This window comes from Oncorhynchus tshawytscha, linkage group LG09, assembly GCF_018296145.1.
Source record: "Oncorhynchus tshawytscha isolate Ot180627B linkage group LG09, Otsh_v2.0, whole genome shotgun sequence".
In the NCBI taxonomy this organism is placed as follows: domain Eukaryota; kingdom Metazoa; phylum Chordata; class Actinopteri; order Salmoniformes; family Salmonidae; genus Oncorhynchus; species Oncorhynchus tshawytscha.
Genome location: NC_056437.1, coordinates 22928513 through 22949005, shown reverse-complemented (window position 1 = coordinate 22949005; position 20493 = coordinate 22928513). Strand labels below are relative to the sequence as shown.

The window sequence follows — 20493 nt, the reverse complement described above, 5'->3', positions numbered from 1 at the left end:
CTTTCATATCAGATCGTGAAGTTAACTGATCCGGGACTTTCCACTATTGGTCTCCACAGCGGAGAGATCAGGGCACAACGGGACGTTTCTGAATCTGACAATATGAAGCAGAACCTTGTTATATCAGTGAATGATAACTGAAACCCTCTCTCTCTTCTTGATGTAAATTTACTCATTTCAGACAACTTGGCTGAAGTTCCAGAACTGAAAGACATGGCTTAGGAAGATAGTTCCAAACTAACTTTCTATTTGATAATAGCACTGGTCTCTGTTTCCACCTTTTTCCTGACTTTCATTATTCTCATTCTGCCATAGGAGAAAGCCTAGAATGTTGTTTGATGGAGCAGTCGCTGTTCCTTGTGCGTATTTCCCTCCCAACTATGCAGAGGTGGACGGAGTAGGAACACTACGTAGTAATAATTATGAGGCATACCTGACAGCGGGCTCACGCACCAGTGACTTCCAATTTGTCAGATCTTACAATGACAGTGCACTGCTGGCTGGTCTTGCACTAAAGAGAAGTCCAGATGGAACCGGTGAAGCAACTGACATTGAATCAACATTTTTGACTATGGTAATGAAAAAAGTTATGTCAATAACATGTGCGATACTGGTGTGGATAAAGGGCAGGAGAGAGGAAATGTATTTGTTTGGTCTCCTTCCAGTAGTTTCAACTGTGTGTGATGATCCATACTAGAATTCCTTCATCCATGAGCAAGAGGTGGGATCACAGGTATAACACCATGAGAATTGGGTCAAATAGAACCATGCTCCCAGGTAGAGGTAGACAAGGCTCTTGGATTGCGGCAGTGGGGAAGATGAGTGGTGAAACACAGGTCAATGATTACTGAAAGTAATGCTCCTTGGCTGTTGCATTCATGCTCCTTGGCTGTTGCATCCTTTGACCCATCATTGGACACCTGGGCGACGCCTGGGTCATCCCGTCATTCCATATTACCAGATTTTCACTTTGGCCTTGGGTCAGAAGAGGCTCAAAGCCTTTAGGGTAAAGTTAACTCATTCTGGAGATGGATACAATTGTCTCACATTTAGATTTTTAACCGTTGAAGAATGCAAATCAGGAGACATTTTCGGACTCATGCAGCAGTATTTGTTCTGCCATGAAAACATTAGGGACTAAGCTATGTCAGAAACGTTTTAAAGGAAGCTAAATGCTGAAGACATCTTTAACATCTAACTGTGTTAATGCCTTTTATTTTCAGGAAGATCTTGCTGATGATAGCTGTGCACATTTCTATGGTCTTAAAGAAAACCTGAATTTGTCACCCGTGGGCAGACTTTTCAATTCTGGTCTTGAGCAGAATCACCCAGAGTTTAATGTCTCACCCAGAGGTGGAAATGGCAATGTGAAGAGGCTAGCCTGTTATTTTGGGCTATGTGAAGAGACTAGACTGTTGACGCTGGCATCACATCATGATAAAGCTAGTGTAAAAAGGCCAGCCTGTTTTCCCTGAGGTCACCCCAGGGTCATACTGGCAGCTTCCAAGTCTCTAATGAAGAACATGTTCCATCCAAGTCTATATGCCAGTCAGAACCAGCCTTCTCTTGCACTCCTCTGTGTAAAGCATACACAGAAAAGTGACACTTTGGCTTAAAAGTGGCTCAAGACTACAGCTTTAGGCCCAATGGAGAGAAATATCCAGCTATTTGTATTATTTGTCAGGAACACATACTTTTGTAATGGCTTTTTTTACAGTAGTAATGTGGCTTCTTATAGGGGTCTGAAAGAGATAACCATAGATGTATAACACAATTCTGCTATAGGTCATTCCTCTTGTAAGTGCCTATAAACCTGTATTTTGTTTTTAACACTCTTCTTTCATTTGTTTCTTGTCTTTTTACCCTCTCCCATTGAACCACCATTTGGACATCTGAAGGTAAAAAACATATTTTCTTCTTCTTTACTTGTAGACACAGATGCAAATTAGGGTCTCCCAATGAATTGGGTGGCTCGTGCAGTTGCCATGTAGGCCTACACAATAGCAGGTCATTGTACAGGCCTTACTGTGTTACCCTTTTCATGATTACATGTCTATCTGATGTTAAACTCAGTGGTTCCCTCAGTTCCTTCAACATTGGCCATTGACCATCTCAAGCACACTGTTCACACAGTAAAACACAAAGCAGTATGAACACAACTTGTCATTAAATAAAATAAAATAAAATAAAATGTTATTTGTCACATACACATGGTTAGCAGATATCAATGCGAGTGTAGCGAAATGCTTGTGCTTCTAGTTCCGACAATGCAGTAATAACCAACAAGTAATCTAGCTAACAATTCCAAAACTACTACCTTATAGACACAAGTGTAAGGGGATAAAGAATATGTACATAAAGATATATGAGTGAGTGATGGTACAGAGCGGCATAGGCAAGATACAGTAGATGGTATTGAGTGTAGTATATACATATGAGATGAGTATGTAAACAAAGTGGCATAGTTAAAGTGGCTAGTGATACATGTATTACATAAAGATGCAGTAGATGATATAGAGTACAGTATATACATATGAGATGAATAATGTAGGGTATGTAAACATTATATTAGGTAGCATTGTTTAAAGTGGCTAGTGATATATTCGTGGGTGAACAGGGAGTACAGGAGAGGGCTCAGAACGCACACAACACAGCAGTCCATCGTATTTCTCACCAGTTACACACAGAACATTGTACTGAAAAGACATCCCAGTAGTGGGCCACAAAGCAAAATCACTCACACACAATTGACCAGTAACACAAAGTATACTTCACGCTGAACTTCACACAGCTCAGCACTGCAGACACACATACACACATACTGCAGTATGACAACTCTGTTCAGCACTGCCACACAATTCTAAAGTAGGTCGGGAGAATTATTATTTTTTAGATCCACAGCCTTCCATCCCTGGTCAAATATATTTCTTATTAATTGAATTATGTGGCATCTGATCTCGTTGATCACCAGCAAATGTATGTGGCTTCATGTGTTTAACCCTGACTGCAACATTTCATAATTCACAGCACCAACCAATATTCCCAAGTCTGAAATATCTGAAAAGCTGTAGTTAATGTTTTATTCATCAAAGTACATATTTTGTATAATGATCTGGTAATGCAATTTCAATTGTGATATTGGAAGAGGTGTATGAATGTGACAGTGATATTCTAGTGCAGAGGACCCTAGACTATCATGCCTGCCGGTGATTGTTAGACTGTGGTAAAGACAAGCCTTGATTGATGTCTCAAGGATGTGTAAGCCTGCAGCAGGACGTGTGTAGGTTGTTTTGGGGAACATTTGGAAGTTGTGCTGTGGGATAGACGGCTTCATGCTTCACTGCTTTGACACACTGTCTGTCTCATCCTGTGATGACCTCTGACCTCGCTCTGTGGGAGGCCAGTTTCACCCCTAGTTGTCCACTAAGTTGGCAACTTAGATATTTCAGACTTGGGTATATTGGTGGGGGCTGTGAATTATGAAATGTTGCAGTCAGGGTTAAACACATGAAGCCACATAGATTTGCTGGTGATCAATTGTTAGTTATTGATATATGGTGAAACAGTTACAGCATACACATTTTTAAGTCCTGAAACAGTATTCATGTTTAGTATTGGTCTGGAAGAAGCTCTAATTGTGTTGGTTTCAGGTTGGAGCTGTCGCTCTCCATGGTGCTGAAATATCAAACGTGCTGCATTCAAAGACAAGTCTTAGGCTTGTAAGTGCTCCAAATTCGTTTAAAAAAAAGAAAGTGTTATAAAAAGTGTTTACTGACAATACACAGTGCAATAGTCTTCCATTTTCTGATGTAGGCTTAGTTATGGACTGTGTAACAAAACAGTCTGTCTTTAGTTGGCTGTGTATGATTTCGACATGATGATAGTCTGCACTCTGGACTCTGAGTGCCGCTGTTGGACAGTAAGACGAGTTATAAGCTTCAAATTCACAGAACCTCCTGTCTGATGGATTCATATGAGCTGATACAACATTCGGGGAAGATATCTAGAATCAAACAGGAATGAAAATCAACACGGATAGATTACCAATATAGCTGATTTATATGGACTAAGAGAGAGTTGTGCATCAGAAGGCTACTCAATATTTCTGTTCATAAATGTATATTTTTGCTGTTTTTTCCGAAATGTTTGAGGGAAAGCAAAATCGAACGCCACAATGGCAAGCACGATTGATTATTGTGTGTGTCCTCTTGTCGCATATGGTTCGATGCCAGGTGCGATATTCGATTCCAGAGGAAATGGTACGAGGGTCTTTGATTGGGGATCTCTCAAAGCATTTGGGACTAGATATCCGAAGACTAAAATCTGGCCGGGCCCGCATTGTTAGTGAGGAAAAGGATTGTGTAGAGCTGAACGCGGACAAAGGGATTCTGATCGTCAAACAGCGCATAGACAGAGAGGAGCTGTGTGGACACGCATCGCCCTGTAGCTTCAACTTCGAAATGGTTCTAGAAAATCCAATGGAATTATTTAGTATAACTGTGGAAATACTCGATATCAACGATAATTCACCTGCCTTTGCGAATAAGGAAATTACCCTGAATATCAGTGAAGTAGCGTCGCCTGGAGCTCAATTTATTTTAGGCAGTGCCGTGGATCCTGATGTCGGTTTAAATGCCCTGCAAAGCTACAGTCTTAAACCTTCGACTCATTTTACTTTGAAAGAACAAACGTTTGCTGATGGTGGTAAATATGTGGAGATGGTTTTGCAAAGTCCTTTAGATAGAGAGGAGGAAGGTGAAATGTTTCTAACATTGACAGCTGCCGACGGAGGAAATCCGCGGAGAACAGGGACTGTGAGCATAAAAGTGAATGTTTTGGATGCCAATGATAATGCTCCGGTTTTTAGTCAAGCCGTATACAAAGCCTCTGTTTTGGAGAACTCCCCTAAAGGGACTTTAGTAGCAACAGTGATTGCGACCGACGCAGATGTGGGCAGTAATGGTCAGTTAGAATATTACATTGACCAGCTTACACAACAAAATGCTATGGTGTTCACACTAAATCCAAGCAGTGGAGAAATACGAGTATCAGGTTTACTTGACTATGAGAAAACTAAGCAGTTTCAAATTAATATAATTGCCAAGGACATAGGTGGCCTCTCAAAATCTTGCAAAGTAGTAATTGAAGTGATAGATGTGAATGACAATCCCCCCGTTATAGCATTGACATCTTTTTCCAATACCATCCCCGAGGACTCTCCCGAGGGGACAACTGTCGCCATTGTTAACGTGAAAGACTTGGACTCTGGACAAAATGGTAATGTTAATTGTTCCATCGACCATTCTCTTCCATTTAAGATAAAATCTTCATTAGCGAACTATTACACGTTACTAACAAACAGTATTTTAGACCGTGAGGTTGTGTCTGAGTATAACGTCACAGTGACAGCGGTGGACAAAGGTCTTCCCTCATTATGTCACAATAAGACCCTTCGCATAAGAATCTCTGATGTGAACGACAATGTGCCAGTGTTCGATAATAGCGAGTACACAGTGAGATCCTTTGATTACGAACAAATCAAAGCTTTTGAATTCCACGTTAAAGCGCAAGATGGAGGCTCCCCTTCACTTAACAGTAACGTGACTATAAAGTTAATAATTCAAGATCAGAATGACAACACTCCTCAGGTTCTCTCTCTACCCAGTACCGACGAGCTCTCTGGTGGCTGAAATGGTGCCTCGTTCAGCAGATGTGGGCTATCTTGTCACTAAAGTGGTGGCTGTTGATATGGACTCTGGACAGAATGCATGGCTCTCATATAAACTGCAGAAAGCGACAGACAGGCCGCTGTTTGAAGTAGGTTTACAGAATGGAGAAATAAGAACTGTACGCCAGGTCAACGATAAAGATGTTGTGAAACAAAAGCTCACTGTTGTAGTGGCGGACAACGGGCAGCCCTCTCGATCAGCTACAGTCAATGTGAACGTGGCAGTGGCGAACAGCTTCCCCGAAGTGATCTCAGAATTCACTGACTTTACGCATGACACGGATTACAGTGACAACCTGACTTTTTATCTAGTTTTGGCCTTGGCTGTGGTCTCTTTCCTCTTCATCTCGTGTGTATTAGTTATAATATCAGTTAAGATCTACAGGTGGAGAGAATCACGTAACTTCCATTCCAATCTCCCAGTGATTCCATATTATCCACCCCGTTACTCAGACGCCGCAGGAACAGGGACTCTGCAGCAGGTGTACAACTATGAGGTGTGCATGACTACTGACACAAGGAAGAGTGACTGTAAATTCGCCAGACCTTTTAGTCAGCACGTTTTAATAATGGACCCGGGCTCTACTGTGACCAGAGACCAAGTGACCTTGCAACCTTCTCAGAATGAGAAAAGCTTTCTGGATTACCCGGATTCTCCTGAGAAGGTGAGACGCTGACATTTTACAACTTCAAATATAAGTATTTCGGCCACAATATTTGGAAATACTCAAACACACAGAACATAAATATTTAAATAGGCATGAACCCAGGTCGGGTATAGGTTATATAGGTTATTAGGATCACATTTTATCATCTTGTTTGCCTGTCTTCATCCTGAATTAAACCCATGGGGTTTGCTCTTATCCACAATGTTTGGGCTTTTCGAATCGTATTGTAGAAAAATGACATGCATGTCAAAGTTTTGTATTGCAATTCGTATAAAATGTAATATTCAGACTGTCACAGCACACCTTCGTAGACCAAAATAAAATAATAGTCGTTTCTGTTGCGGCTGTACTTGTGAGTTTGCAGTGTTTGGTTATCCATATTGAGCCACTGTATGCCATGCATTCGTGTAAAATAGAAATGTCTTATTGGTTCTTTCTGGGCTGGATCTAAACTAGAGTCCTATGGGAGGTTGTGTCTGTAGAGGAATGATCAGGTTTGTAGAGGCATAGTCACTATTAATTCGGTGCATTTTCATGTTTTTAACTGTGAGAGCCGCTGTTGGTTCACAATAAGTTATTCTATTGGCTCATGGGTGGCTGCGCAGTGATCCCTACCTCAGTATTGCTATACTCTGCAGCCGAGAAGGATAAATGCAGGCATTGGCAATATTTTATTTTGGAATTCATCGGGTTGTCATTAGAATTACGACTTTACCACTTCAATAGTCATTACAATGGTTATTTGGCGTTTGTTCGATGTTCCACTCAGCCTGTGGAGGAAAGGCTTTGGTTACATATGGCAAGTACTGTGCATCGTTTGTTGCGTGATCTGGGTTGACAATGTGACAGGACAAGCACGTTACTCCATCCTAGAGGAGATGGCAGAGGGATCTTTTGTCGGTAATATTGCGAAGGACTTGGGTTTGGAGGTCAGTCGGCTTGTTACTGGTAAAGCTCGCATTGTAACAAAGGGGAGTCGTCAGTATGTTGATCTAAACAGAGACGAAGGCACTCTGGTTGTGAAAGAGAGAATAGACAGAGAAGAGCTCTGCAAGCAGACTACGCCTTGCAGCTTTAGTTTTGAGGTTATAATCGAAAATCCCATCCAATTGTATCGAATAACAGTCGAGGTCCGGGATATAAATGACAATGCCCCTTCCTTTTTGAGAGATAGTTTTAACCTGGAAATTAGCGAGTCTGCGCTGTCTGGAGCTCGCTTCTCATTAGATAATGCAATGGACTCGGATGTGGGCATGAATAGCTTACAAAACTATGCACTCAAGCCATCAGATAATTTTAAATTAGCAGTACATATGAACACCGATAGTAAAATACGTCGAAATGATTCTGCAGAACCCATTAGACAGAGAGAGTCAGGAAGATCTTACGTTGCTCCTTATAGCAACCGATGGGGGGATCCGCAAAAATCCGGAACTGTTCGCATCCACGTTACAGTGCTAGATGCGAACGATAACGCTCCAGTTTGCAGTCAATCTATTTACAAGTCTGTAGTGAGAGAAAACTCCCCAAAAGGCAAACTGATATGAACAGTCAACGCTGCGGATGCTGATAATGGGTCGTATGGAAAAGTATCGTATTCCATGGCCTCAAGAGATGCAAAGGAGTTGTTTCAGATAAATGCGGAAACAGGAGAGATCAGAGTATCAGACAAATTAGATTACGAAGAGGAAAACAATTATCAGTTGAGTGTGAAAGCAAAAGACCACGGTGGACTTTCCGATATATGTAAAGTTGTTATTGAAATTATTGACGAGAATGATAATTCTCCAACAATACAACTGATGTCTTTTTCCAATACCATAGCAGAGAATTCCCCTCCTGGAACTACAGTAGCAGTGATAAATGCAGAGGATGCAGATGCTGGAAAGAACGGCGTGGTGCACTGTCTATAAACCCAGATATCCCTTTCAAAATGGAGTCGTCAATGACCGACTATTATAGCTTAGTAACTGATGGCATCCTCGACCGAGAATCGATTTCAGAATACAACGTCACCATAAATGTATCAGACGACGGGACACCGATTCTCTTCAGTAATAAAACAGTGACAGTGAAAGTGACAGATGTCAATGACAACCCACCCGCTTTTGACCGCTGTGTCTATGAGGCATTTGTACCGGAGAACAATTCCCCAAGAGTCTCCATATTCACTATCAGGGCGAGTGATGCTGACACTGGACAAAATGTGCGCTTGTCCTACTACCTGGAGAACAGTGAGATAAATGGGGCACAGGTCTCTTCACTGGTCTCGGTCAATTCAGAGAATGGGGTTATTCATGCGGTGCGCTCATTTGATTATGAGCAACTAAAACAGTTGAATTTTAATATAACCGCGCGAGACGGAGGGTCTCCGCCCCTCAGTGCTACTGTTACTGTGCACATTTCTATCCAAGACCAGAACGATAACGCGCCTCAGGTTCTCTTCCCAGTACAGACGAGTAGCTCTCTGGTGGCTGAAATGGTGCCTCGTTCAGCAGATGTGGGCTATCTTGTCACTAAAGTGGTAGCTGTTGATGTGGACTCTGGACAGAATGCCTGGCTCTCATATAAACTGCAGAAGGCGACAGACAGGCCGCTGTTTGAAATAGGCCTACAGAATGGAGAAATGAGAACCATACGCCAGGTCACTGATACAGATGCTGTAAAACAAAGGCTCGCTGTTATAGTGGAGGACAATGGGCAGCCATCTAGATCAGCTACAGTCAATGTGAACGTGGCAGTGGCGGACAGCTTCCCTGAAGTGCTCTCAGAATTCACTGACTTTACGCATGACAAAGAATACCACGATAACTTTACTTTTTATTTAATTTTGGCCTTGGCTGTCGTGTATTTTCTCTTCATCTCGTATGTAGTGGTTATAATATCGGTTAAGATCTACAGATGGAAACAATTTCGGAACATCCACCACTCCAATCTCACAGTTATTCCATATTATCCACCCCGTTACGCAGACGCCGGAGGGACGGGGAATCTGCAACACGTGTACAACTATGAGGTGTGCATGACGACTTACTCAAAGAAGAATGACTGTAAATTCTCCAGACCTTTTATTCAGAACGTTTTAATAATGGACCCGAGCTCTACTATGACCAGAGACAATGCGACCTTGCAACGTTCTCAGAATGAGAAAAGCTTTCTGGGTGACCCGGATCCTCCGGAGCAGGTGAGACAGGCTGTACATAAATATTACATGCTTTGTTTAGTGAAAGTACACTGCTGAGCTTGCAATATGTTTGGATGTTTTTCTTGTCAGTACATTCTGGAAATCCTTTGTGGGGTCCTGATGGGGAAGGGGGGTGTATGTGTATTGTCAGCACATTCGTCAAGCCAATCAAATTATGTATTTGTTTCATAATGTAGTTTATTTAGTAGACCTAGTTAGTCTTGAAAAAAGAAAGCACTTACAGGGTGCTGTTTCGTGAAGAAGAATGGGCCTACTAAACTCAAAAAATAGAAAAAAATAGAAACGTCCCTTTTTCAGGACACTGTCTTTCAAAGATAATTCGTAAAAATCCAAATAACTTCACAGATCTTCATTGTAAAGGGTTTATTCACTGTGTCCCATGCTTATTGAATGAACCTTAAACAATTAATGAACTTGCACCTGTGGAACGGTCATCAAGACACTAACAGCTTACAGATGGTAGGCAAATAAGGTCACAGTTATGACAACTTATGACACTAAAGAGGCCTTTCTACTGACTCTGAAAAACACCAAAAGAAAGATGCCCAGGCTCCCTGCTCATCTGCGTGAATGTTCCTGGCAAATCTGGTGCAGTGCATAAGGAGGAGTGGCACTGCAGTACTTAATGCAGCTGGTGGCCACAGCAGATTTTGACTGTTACTTTTGATTTTGACCCCCCTTATTCAGAAACACATGATTCCATTTCTGTTAGTCACATGTCGTTGGAACTTGTTCAGTTGTTGAATCTTGTTACGTAAATATACACATTTACACATGTTACGTTTGCTGAAAATAAACGCAGTTGACAGTGTGAGGACGTTTATTTTTTTTGCTGAGTTTACATGATTTGTAGCAGTGTCTTAACGTTTCAGCACCACGCTTAGTGGACATTGCCCCAGTCATACTAGGTTGTTCCGCACGAAGCAGGCAGCTGCAGTTGATTTTTGTAGGTTTTATTTACTGCGTTGTGGGACGCGTCCTTTGAGGCCATTCATTTGCTTTTGTATTTTGTATTTTTATTTTTATCTACAAAACTTGATCCTTCTCAGCACAGTAAATTATGCCGATAACGTTCTAGAAATAGCTTCGTAGCTTCATACATTTACATTACATTCATGATATACGTTTCAGGGTTGATTTTGTACCTCTCTCTCATCATCAGGGATTTAGCATGGTTGTCATCATTATTTTGTAGATCATTGCGCTATGTTGATCTATTGGACACAGGGAACTAAATTGTTATACTTGGTGTTTCATGGGTGTCGTTCTTGGATTTGGACTGCAAGGGCCGCTGTTGATCACGGGAGGGAAATAAGAACCAAAAAATTACATTGCAATGATACCTCCTCTCTGTATAGAGTTAGAGAGAAGGAAGACACAGAGAGAGAGTCGAGAGAGCAGCATAGGACACGATAAAAATATTTCATTTGGATTCAGATGGAGACAATCAAGTAAAGTCTATTCCAATCTCCCAGTTGTTTCATATTATCCACCCCGTTACGCAGACGCCGGAGGGACAGGGACTCTGCAACACGTGTCCAACTATGAGGTGTGCATTATTACTGACTCGAGGAGAAGTGACGCTAAATTCGCCAGACCTTTTAGTCAGAACATTTTATTATTGGGCTCCCACTCTTCAGAGACTTTGCAGCACACACTGCCTGAAAAAAAACTTCCTGGATGAGCCAGATTTCCCATTCCCATTTCCCGTTAGTTAATTTGATAAATTATTTTGTGTCTCTCATACTTCATGGTTATCCTACACCTCATCTCGTGTAGCTATTAGTTTTCACTGGTATGTTTGTTTTGTTCACTTTTAGCCAACGTGGGGCTGGTGATAGTCTACTCAGTATATATCCTAATGATCATATCCATCTGCGTATTATATTGATATGGCGTTTATGTAATGGTACAATATTCTGTAGCCTACACGTTGTATAATTGTACTAGGCCTGAGTGGCTGCTGCCTTGCCTTCAGTAGACTTCATCCACAATTCCAGCACCTTGGAAAGCGACAGGGCCTTGCTCTACCACGTTCACTATAGGGCTGGTATTTTGTTGTGTTTTATCAGGATGTTGTTCTATTTTACCACACGGTAATTAACACACATGCACTGTTTCCGGTTTGTGTGTAAATTCCACCGTGTGGTAATCAATATAATATAATAATGTTGCACGTGTGAGTGAATATTTTAATGCAGCCTTTTTTACAGCTTTGAATGCTTATGTTCCCATTTCTCGTTTATTCAGTCTTTGGGCTCTGAGTGCCGCTGTTGGTCAGTAGAAAAAAACAAGTATCTAACGTGTAGAGGTCCCTCCCATATAACTGTGATGTATCATAGAAGGCGGAGAGAGAGAGATTCACATATCTCTTCACGTCTAATAAATACAGGTTTTAACTGCAGTCCGACAGGAATTTTGAGAATTCTTCCAGGATTTTGTGATTTGCTGCTACATGAAAGTGGCCTTCCGGATTTATATTGAGATAACCCTCTATTGTTAATAATGGAGTGAGGATTTATCATATTTAACATCATGAGATGGCAACTGTTTTGCCGTCTACATTGGCAACTACGGTTGTGTTTCATTGCGTGCGATTGAACTTCACAGTGTTACTGTGGAAATTTTGGATGTCAATGATCACTGACAGATATTTAAAAAACAAGAGATCAAATTGGAAATCAGTGAGTCTGCTGCACCGGGAGCGCGCTTTGTTTTAGGGAGCGCGGAGGACAATGATGTTGGAATAAACGCTCTTCAGAAGTACATATTAACTTCTAATGATAACTTCATCCTGAAACAACATACTCGGCCTGACGGGCTGAAATACGCAGAGATGGTGCTTCAGCTGCCGTTGGACAGAGAGCATGAGCCCCGTATCTCTCTTACCTTAACTGCAGTCGATGGTGGTAATACACAGAGATCTGGCTCTGTAAATATTGAGGTTACTATTTTAGATGCTAATGATAATGCGCCTGTGTTTAACCAGTCAGTCTCTAGAGCAACTGTTATTGAAAATGCGTCCATAGGCACATACATCACTACCGTTAATGCCAGTGACTCAGATAGCGGATCGAATGGACTGGTAACTGGTAACTGGTATATTAATTTTCTAACATGAACGGTAAAGTGGCCGATGTGTTTAGTGTGGATGAGAACACTGGAACTATATATGTTGTTGGTCAGCTAGATCACGAAAAAACAAAAAGGTATGACGTTGGCGTCGAGGCCAAAGACCAAGGTGGTCTAGCATATTCTAGTAAGGTTATAGTTGAAGTACTTGATGTTAATGATAATGCACCTGTGATAAATGTTATGTCTTTCTCAAATCCTGTGACCGAAGACGTACCCGTCGGTACGACAATAGCAGTTATCAATGTCAAGGACGTAGACTCAGAGTTGAACGGTCAGGTGACATGTAACATCAATCACAAACTTCAGTTTAAGATCATGTCTTCTCTTACTAATTACTACACCTTGGTGACCAATTCTGCTTTCGACCGAGAAACGATTTCTGAATATAATATCACAATAAAAGCGACCGATTCTGGCTTCCCACCCCTCTCAAGTAACAAAACAGTTGTTCTTATGATTTCTGATGTTAATGACAACGCCCCTGTTTTTGATCAGAGTGAATACTCCACATTCATCATGGAAAATAACTCTCCGGGGATATCTATATGTACAGTGAGCGCCACTGACTCTGATTGGAATCACAATGCGCGGATATCTTACCTTTGGGAGGAGACCCAGATAGTTGGAGCCCCTGTGTCATCGTACATTTCTGTTTATTCTGAGACAGGAGTGTTGTATGCTGTACGGTCCTTTGATTATGAACGAATTAAAGAGTTTAGAGTTCATGTCAAAGCACAAGATGGAGGCTCACCGCCCCTGAGCACCAATGTGAATTTAACTGTTTTTTATCAAAGACGAGAACGACACCGCTCCTCAGGTTCTCTACCCAGTACAGACTATTAGCTCTCTGGTGGCTGAAATGGTGCCTCGTTCAGCAGATGTGGGCTATCTTGTCACTAAAGTGGTGGCTGTTGATATGGACTCTGGACAGAATGCTTGGCTCTCATATAAACTGCATATATACTTCTACTTCGTTGTCTTTGGTCTGTGTAGATGAGTTTTTCTGTTGGCCTGGACATTTATGTAGTATATGAACTGGATTTTATAACATGTCTGCTAGGAATCTGGTATGCGCTTTTGACAGCCATGCGTCACTATGGCTTATCCTCATTTCATTTGGATGTATAGTCCATGGACAAGTGAGATATTCTATTCCTGAGGAGATGGCGAAAGGCTCGGTCGTGGGTAATGTCGCAGAGGACTTGGGCATTGATCTGAAAAGGCTGAGGAGCGGCCGAGCTCGTATCATAGCCGGGGACAATAGTCCCTATGTGGAGCTGAACACAGACAAAGGAACACTGGCAGTGAGTGAGAGGATAGACCGAGAGCTCTTGTGTAAACAAACTTCTCCATGTAGTTTCAGCTTCGAGCTAATCTTAGAAAACCCTATTCAGCTTTATGAAGTTACCGTAGAAATCATGGATGTCAATGACCACGCTCCTACATTTCCCAAAGATGAAATATATATCGAGATTAGCGAGTCAGCCCTCCCGGGAGCGCGTTTCTTACTAGATAGCGCATTTGATCCAGATGTTGGAGAAAATACAATACAGAGCTACACTCTTAAACCCACTGATCATTTCACTCTGAAACAGGAAACTCGTGCAGACGGAAACAAATACATAGACATGATGTTGCTGTCGCCAGTAGACAGGGAGAGCCATGAGGAATTGTCCCTCGTTTTAACCGCAATTGATGGTTGCCATCCACCGAAATCAGGCATGATGAAAATAAATATCCACGTTTTAGACGTAAACGATAACACTCCCGTATTTTCCAAAAAGCTGTATAGGGCGTCAGTTCCAGAAAATGCGCCTAAGGGAAGCCCTGTGGCTAAAGTAAGCGCAACTGATGCAGATAAAGGCATAAACGGAGAGGTGACGTTTGCTTTCAGGTACAGTGCAGACAGTAACAACGGGCTTTTCCGAATCGATGCACAGTCAGGTGAGATTTTCGTTTTTGGACATCTAGATTTTGAAAAAGCTAAAAAGTACGAGTTAAACATCGAAGCCAAAGATCATGGCGGCTTCACTGATTCTTGTGCCGTGATTATTGACATAATTGATGTGAATGATAACATACCTGTCATATCTTTAACATCATTCACGAATCCTGTTTCTGAAAACTCTCCACCTGGCACAACAATCGCAGTGATTAATGTTAAAGACATAGATTCGGGAGAAAATGGACAGGTGCGTTGTAGCATATCAAAAGATTCCCCCTTTGTCATTAGGTCATCATTACGGAATTACTATACGTTATTGACAGATGAAGAATTAAACAGGGAAATAGTATCAGAATATAACGTTACTATAACTGCCACAGATGAAGGCTCGTCCCCTCTCTCTAGTAACAAGACTATTACCTTACGAGTGTCTGACGTCAACGATAACACACCAATATTTGAGAAGGAATCTTATATTACAAATATAGTGGAAAATAATTCACCAGGTGTATCATTATTCACCGTAAGAGCATCAGACGCTGATTGTTGCCAGAACGCACGAGTCTCCTACATCATTGAGGACTCTGTGGTTAACGGGGCACCAGCTTCCTCCTTAGTTTCAATTAATGCTGAAACTGGTGTTATATATGCGGTGAGATCATTCGATTACGAACAACTTAAAGCATTCAAAATCAATATTAGAGCGCATGATGGTGGTTCTCCTACTCTCAGTGGCAACGCAAGTGTGCATGTTCTTGTCCTGGACCAGAATGACAACCCTCCTCAGGTTCTCTACCCAGTACAGACTAGTGGCGCTATGGTGGCTGAAATGGTACCTCGTTCAGCAGATGTGGGCTATCTTGTCACTAAAGTGGTGGCTGTTGATGTGGACTCTGGACAGAACGCCTGGCTCTCATATAAACTGCAGAAAACGACAGACAGGTTGTTGTTTGAAGTGGGCCTACAGAATGGAGAAATAAGAACTGTACGTCAGGTTACTGATAAAGATACTCTGAAACAAAAGCTCACAATTGTAGTTGAGGACAACGGACAGCCCTCTCGATCAGCTACAGTCAACGTGAATGTAGCGATGGCTAATAGCTTCCCCGAAGTACTCTCAGAATACCCTGACTTTACGCACGACAAGGATTATAATGATAACCTGACTTTTTATTTAATTTTGGTACTTGCTGTGGTTTCACTGCTTTTCATTTTTTCGATTATTGCTATAATGTCCGTGAAAATCTACCGGTGGAAACAGAAAAAACTATTCTATAAAACTGCAGCAAATCTTCCCGTTATCCCATATTACCCGCCCGTTTACCAAGATGGAAACCTGGGAACCCTACAGCATGTATACAACTATGAGGTGTGTGGAACCACTGACTCTAGGATGAGTGATGTGAGGTTTGCGAGGCCTTATAGCCAGAACACACTGGTGGATGTGAGTCGAATGGGGACAATGCAGCGCGAAGAGAGAAAGCAGGAAGACGCTGATGTCGATGGAAAGGTGAGACACCCACCCTCCTCCTATCCCGTCCTGTTCAGATGTGTATGTGTATCTGAATGACTGGGTTTATATTCTGCGTACAATCATGTGTGTGCTCTGGCCTCTATATGATCAATTCAAAGTTTACAACTGGAACATACATTTATAATGTATTGTCCGTATATACTACACTACAATTTGATCACTTGAGTAGGTTTTTGTAAAATAAGCCAAGTCAAATTCACAGTTTATTTGTGATATTTTATGATGTTAGATATTTTACGAGATGTGTTCACTTTTAGAGCAACTATGTGGAACAGGCCATGAAGCTGACAAAGTCATTTGGATTTTTCGGGAATTGTGATTTCTGATAGAAGCTGTGTAGATTGTAAACAACGTTTTTCTATACACATGTAATATCTCCATTATGCGCTTAGTGCCGCTGTTGACCGGTACAGCAGTAGGCATACACGAGTGTAATTTTGTCCCTGCCTATACAGTGTGGGTGATATTAAAGTCGCAGTGACATGCGCACAATCCCCTTTGCTTTGGGAGAGTGAGAACACTGTCTAAAACGGATATGACACAGGAATAACAGAGGTAGCATATATATTTTGATTTGCTGACTTGCCTACATATGAGTGTTATTGGATTTTAATATTAGATAGCTGTGCAACGCATATTAAGAAAAACATGCATTTTCTTTGTTTTCGTGGAACAAGGGGATCCGCCATTCGGAAATGGCAATTGCATCTTCTCATTTTCTCAGTCTGTTTTTCAGTGTCTGTGAACTGCCAGTTCCGCTATTCATTTCACGAGGAGATGACGACTGGTTCGTTCGTGGGGAATATCGTTCAGGACCTAGGGTTGGAAGTTAAAAGACTCAAATCAAGTCGAGCGCGTATTTTTACGGAGGATAACCGCGAGTATATCGGTGTCAATGTGGACAAAGGGACTCTGGTTGTGAAAGAGAGGATTGATAGAGAGGAGCTGTGTGCCCAAGTGGCTCCATGTTCATTACATTTCCAGATAATTCTTGAAAATCCCGTTGAGCTTCTCCGTATTGACTTAGAGATATTAGATATTAACGACAATACTCCAGTATTTTCTAATAAAGATATTCGAATAGAGATTAGTGAGGGGTCTCTTTCCGGAGCCAGGTTTCCGCTAAAGAATGCTATGGATCCTGACGTCGGAATTAATTCCCTTCAAACATATTCTCTCCTACCGAGTGATCTGAAACAGCATTCACACGCATAGGGAAGAACATATGTAGAGATGGTGCTTGCAACGATGCTTGTCACGGTGAAACGATTGAGCAACATACCTTGGTGTTAACTGCTGTGGACGGTGGTAATCCACAGAAGTCCGGTACTGTTAAAATATATATAGAAGTATTAGATACAACTGACAATACACCTGTTTTCAGTTCTGGGCTTTATAAATCCTCTATCTCCGAAGATTCTCCAAAAAGAACCGTGATTTTGTGAGTCAGTTCTACCATTCAGATAAAGGGACACGTGGCCAAATTATGTATTCGTTTTCACACGCTAGTGGCGGTTCAGATCTTTTTAGTGTAGATCCCCTTACAGGGGAAATTACAGTTACTGGACAATTAGATTTTGAGCGTAGTAAACAGCATACACTAATTGTGCAAGCAATAGATCGGGGCCGTCTATCAGATACAAGTAAAGTACTGATCGACGTTTTAGATGACCTTTTCTAAACCCGATACCCGAAGACGCACCTTTAGAGACTGTTATAGCAATGTTGAACGTTAAAGATTTAGACTCCGGTAGAAATGGACATATCAAATGTTCCATCAAACAGGATTTACCATTCCACATTAAGTCATCATACTCCAGTTTAGTCACAGATCAGATGTTGGACCGTGAAATGATTTCTGAGTACAATATTACAATATTAGCAAGGGATGAGGGGTTTCCTTTGCGTTCTACAAACAAGACCCTGACATAGAGAGTATTCGATGTGAATGATAATGCACCATTATTTGAGAGGCACTCATACACTGCTTCTGTGATGCAGAACAACTCTCCAGGTGTTTCCATATTTTCACTAACAGCCAGTGATAAGGACACCGGCAACAGCGCACGGATTTCATATTGTATAGATGATTCATACAAAGATGGACTTTCAGTATTCCAATATATAACTGTCAATTCAGAAAGTGACGTTATACATGCAGTGCGTGCCTTTGATTGTGCCATTAAAGCGCAAGATGGAGGATCACCGCCTCTGAGCACCGATGTGACTTTAACTGTTTTAATGACTGATCAGAACGACAACGCGCCTCAGGTTCTCTACCCAGTACAGACTAGTAACTCTCTGGTGGATGAAATGGTGCCTCGTTCAGCCGATGTGGGCTATCTTGTCACTAAAGTACATAATGGAGAAATAAGAACAAAACGCCGGGTCACTGATAAAGATGCTGTGAAACAAAAACTCACTGTTGTAATCGAGGACAACGGGCAGCCCTCTCGATCAGCTACAGTCAATGTGTACGTGGAGGTGGCTAACATCTTCCCTGAAGTGCTCTCAGAATGCCCTGACTTTACGCACGACAAGGAATACAATGATAACCTGACTTTTTATTTAATTTTGGCACATGCTGTGGTTTCACTGCTTTTTATTTTTTCGATTATTGGTATAATTTCTGTGAAAATCTACCGGTGGAAACAATAAATTATTCTATAAATCTTCAGCAAACCTCCCAGTTATCCCATATTACCCTCCCGTTTACCCAAACGGAACCCTGGGAACCCTACAACGTGTATACAACTATGAGGTGTGTGGAACCACTGACTCTAGGATGAGTGGTGTGAAGTTTACGAGGCCTTATAGCCGGAACACACTGGTGGACGTGAGTCCCATGGGGACAATGCAGAGTGAAATGAGAGATCAGGCGGATGCTGATATCGATTGAGAGGTGAGAGGGCATATTGAAATTAATATTTACTCCTGATCAGGGTTGTTTTATATGCTTTGTTGGGTGTTGATGCATCTCTCTCACCATCGTCTCCCTCTCTTTCGGTCTAATGCTCTCTTCGCTCAATTGCTCTTTCTCTCTTTATCTCTCTGCGTTCGTGTGAGCACAAGCGTTGTCATTACGCATGTCTTTGTATGCGCTCCACTGCATCTTTGTCTTATTTCTCTTCAAAACTATTCCTGTAACACATTCTTATCCAATATTTTATGACACTATGAGGTGAATTTTGTATTATGAAATATCTAAATGTCTCATGTCAACATTTATTCGGTATTTTTAAGTGTGATACATTTACATGCCAAAGCCTTAATTTCTCTAGTATTGCAATACTTTGTTTGAACCCTAGGTGCCGCTGTGGATCGCATGTAATATAAAACACAATCACACCATGGTTCCTCCCACAATAATGCGTTTAGAAACCCACAGAAGCACAGAAAGTGGAGCTCCAGACGAGAGAATAAGGACCCTTGTCTGTACATTAGGTGTCCAACTGCTCTTTGTTCTGGACGCCACATTGACTGGATTCTTGTCAAATACATTCTAGAATTTATTTTCAGCCTTAATATTGTGATTTGGCTTCAGATTTTTGTCGTGAAATGGCAATGAGAAAGAACAGACTCTTGGAGTGGCCGTTGTGCGTGTTCGTGGTTTGCGCGTTCTCAGTTTATCCTGTGGCCGGGCAGGTCCGCTACTCCATCCCGGAGGAAATGACCTTGGGATCCTTTGTTGGAGATATAGCAAAAGATCTGGGACTGGACCCGCAACGGCTCGTAGCCGGGAGAGCTCGGGTTTTCAGCGCGGGCGACAGTGAGTACGTAGGGCTGGACCGAGAGAAAGGACAATTGTTGGTAAAAGAGAGAATGGACAGGGAACAGCTATGTGTGGAGATGCCCGCATGTAGCTTCAGTTTCGATGTGATATTAGAGAATCCAATGGAACTGTTTCGAGTTACAGTTGAAGTACTAGATATCAACGATAATAGCCCCGTCTTTCCGAAGAGAGAAATTGAATTGGAAATCAGCGAGTTAGCCGTACCTGGTGCGCGTTTCTCCATTGAAAACGCGGTAGACCAAGACGTGGGCGAAAATGCACTTCAGAAATACATGTTAAACCCCACAGACCATTTTAATCTTAATATTCAAGGTAGCATAGATGACCGTAAACACATAGAGATGGTACTTCAAAAACCTCTGGACAGAGAAAAGACAAAGCATCACTATTTGACTTTAACTGCTGTCGATGGTGGAGACCCTCAGCGGTCTGGAACAGTTCAAATTCACATCGTCGTTCTCGATGTAAATGATAATGCCCCGGCA

At 41.8% G+C, this 20493-nt stretch overlaps 3 pseudogenes; all 3 read left to right on the top strand.

Moving 5' to 3' along the window:
• The first annotated feature begins 3979 nt into the window (after window positions 1–3979).
• On the top strand, window positions 3980–6428 carry LOC112257600 (annotated as a pseudogene).
• Window positions 6429–8329: 1901 nt separating this feature from the next.
• On the top strand, window positions 8330–13784 carry LOC121847126 (annotated as a pseudogene).
• Window positions 13785–16734: 2950 nt separating this feature from the next.
• LOC112257601 lies at window positions 16735–19114 on the top strand (annotated as a pseudogene).
• Window positions 19115–20493: the final 1379 nt, after the last annotated feature.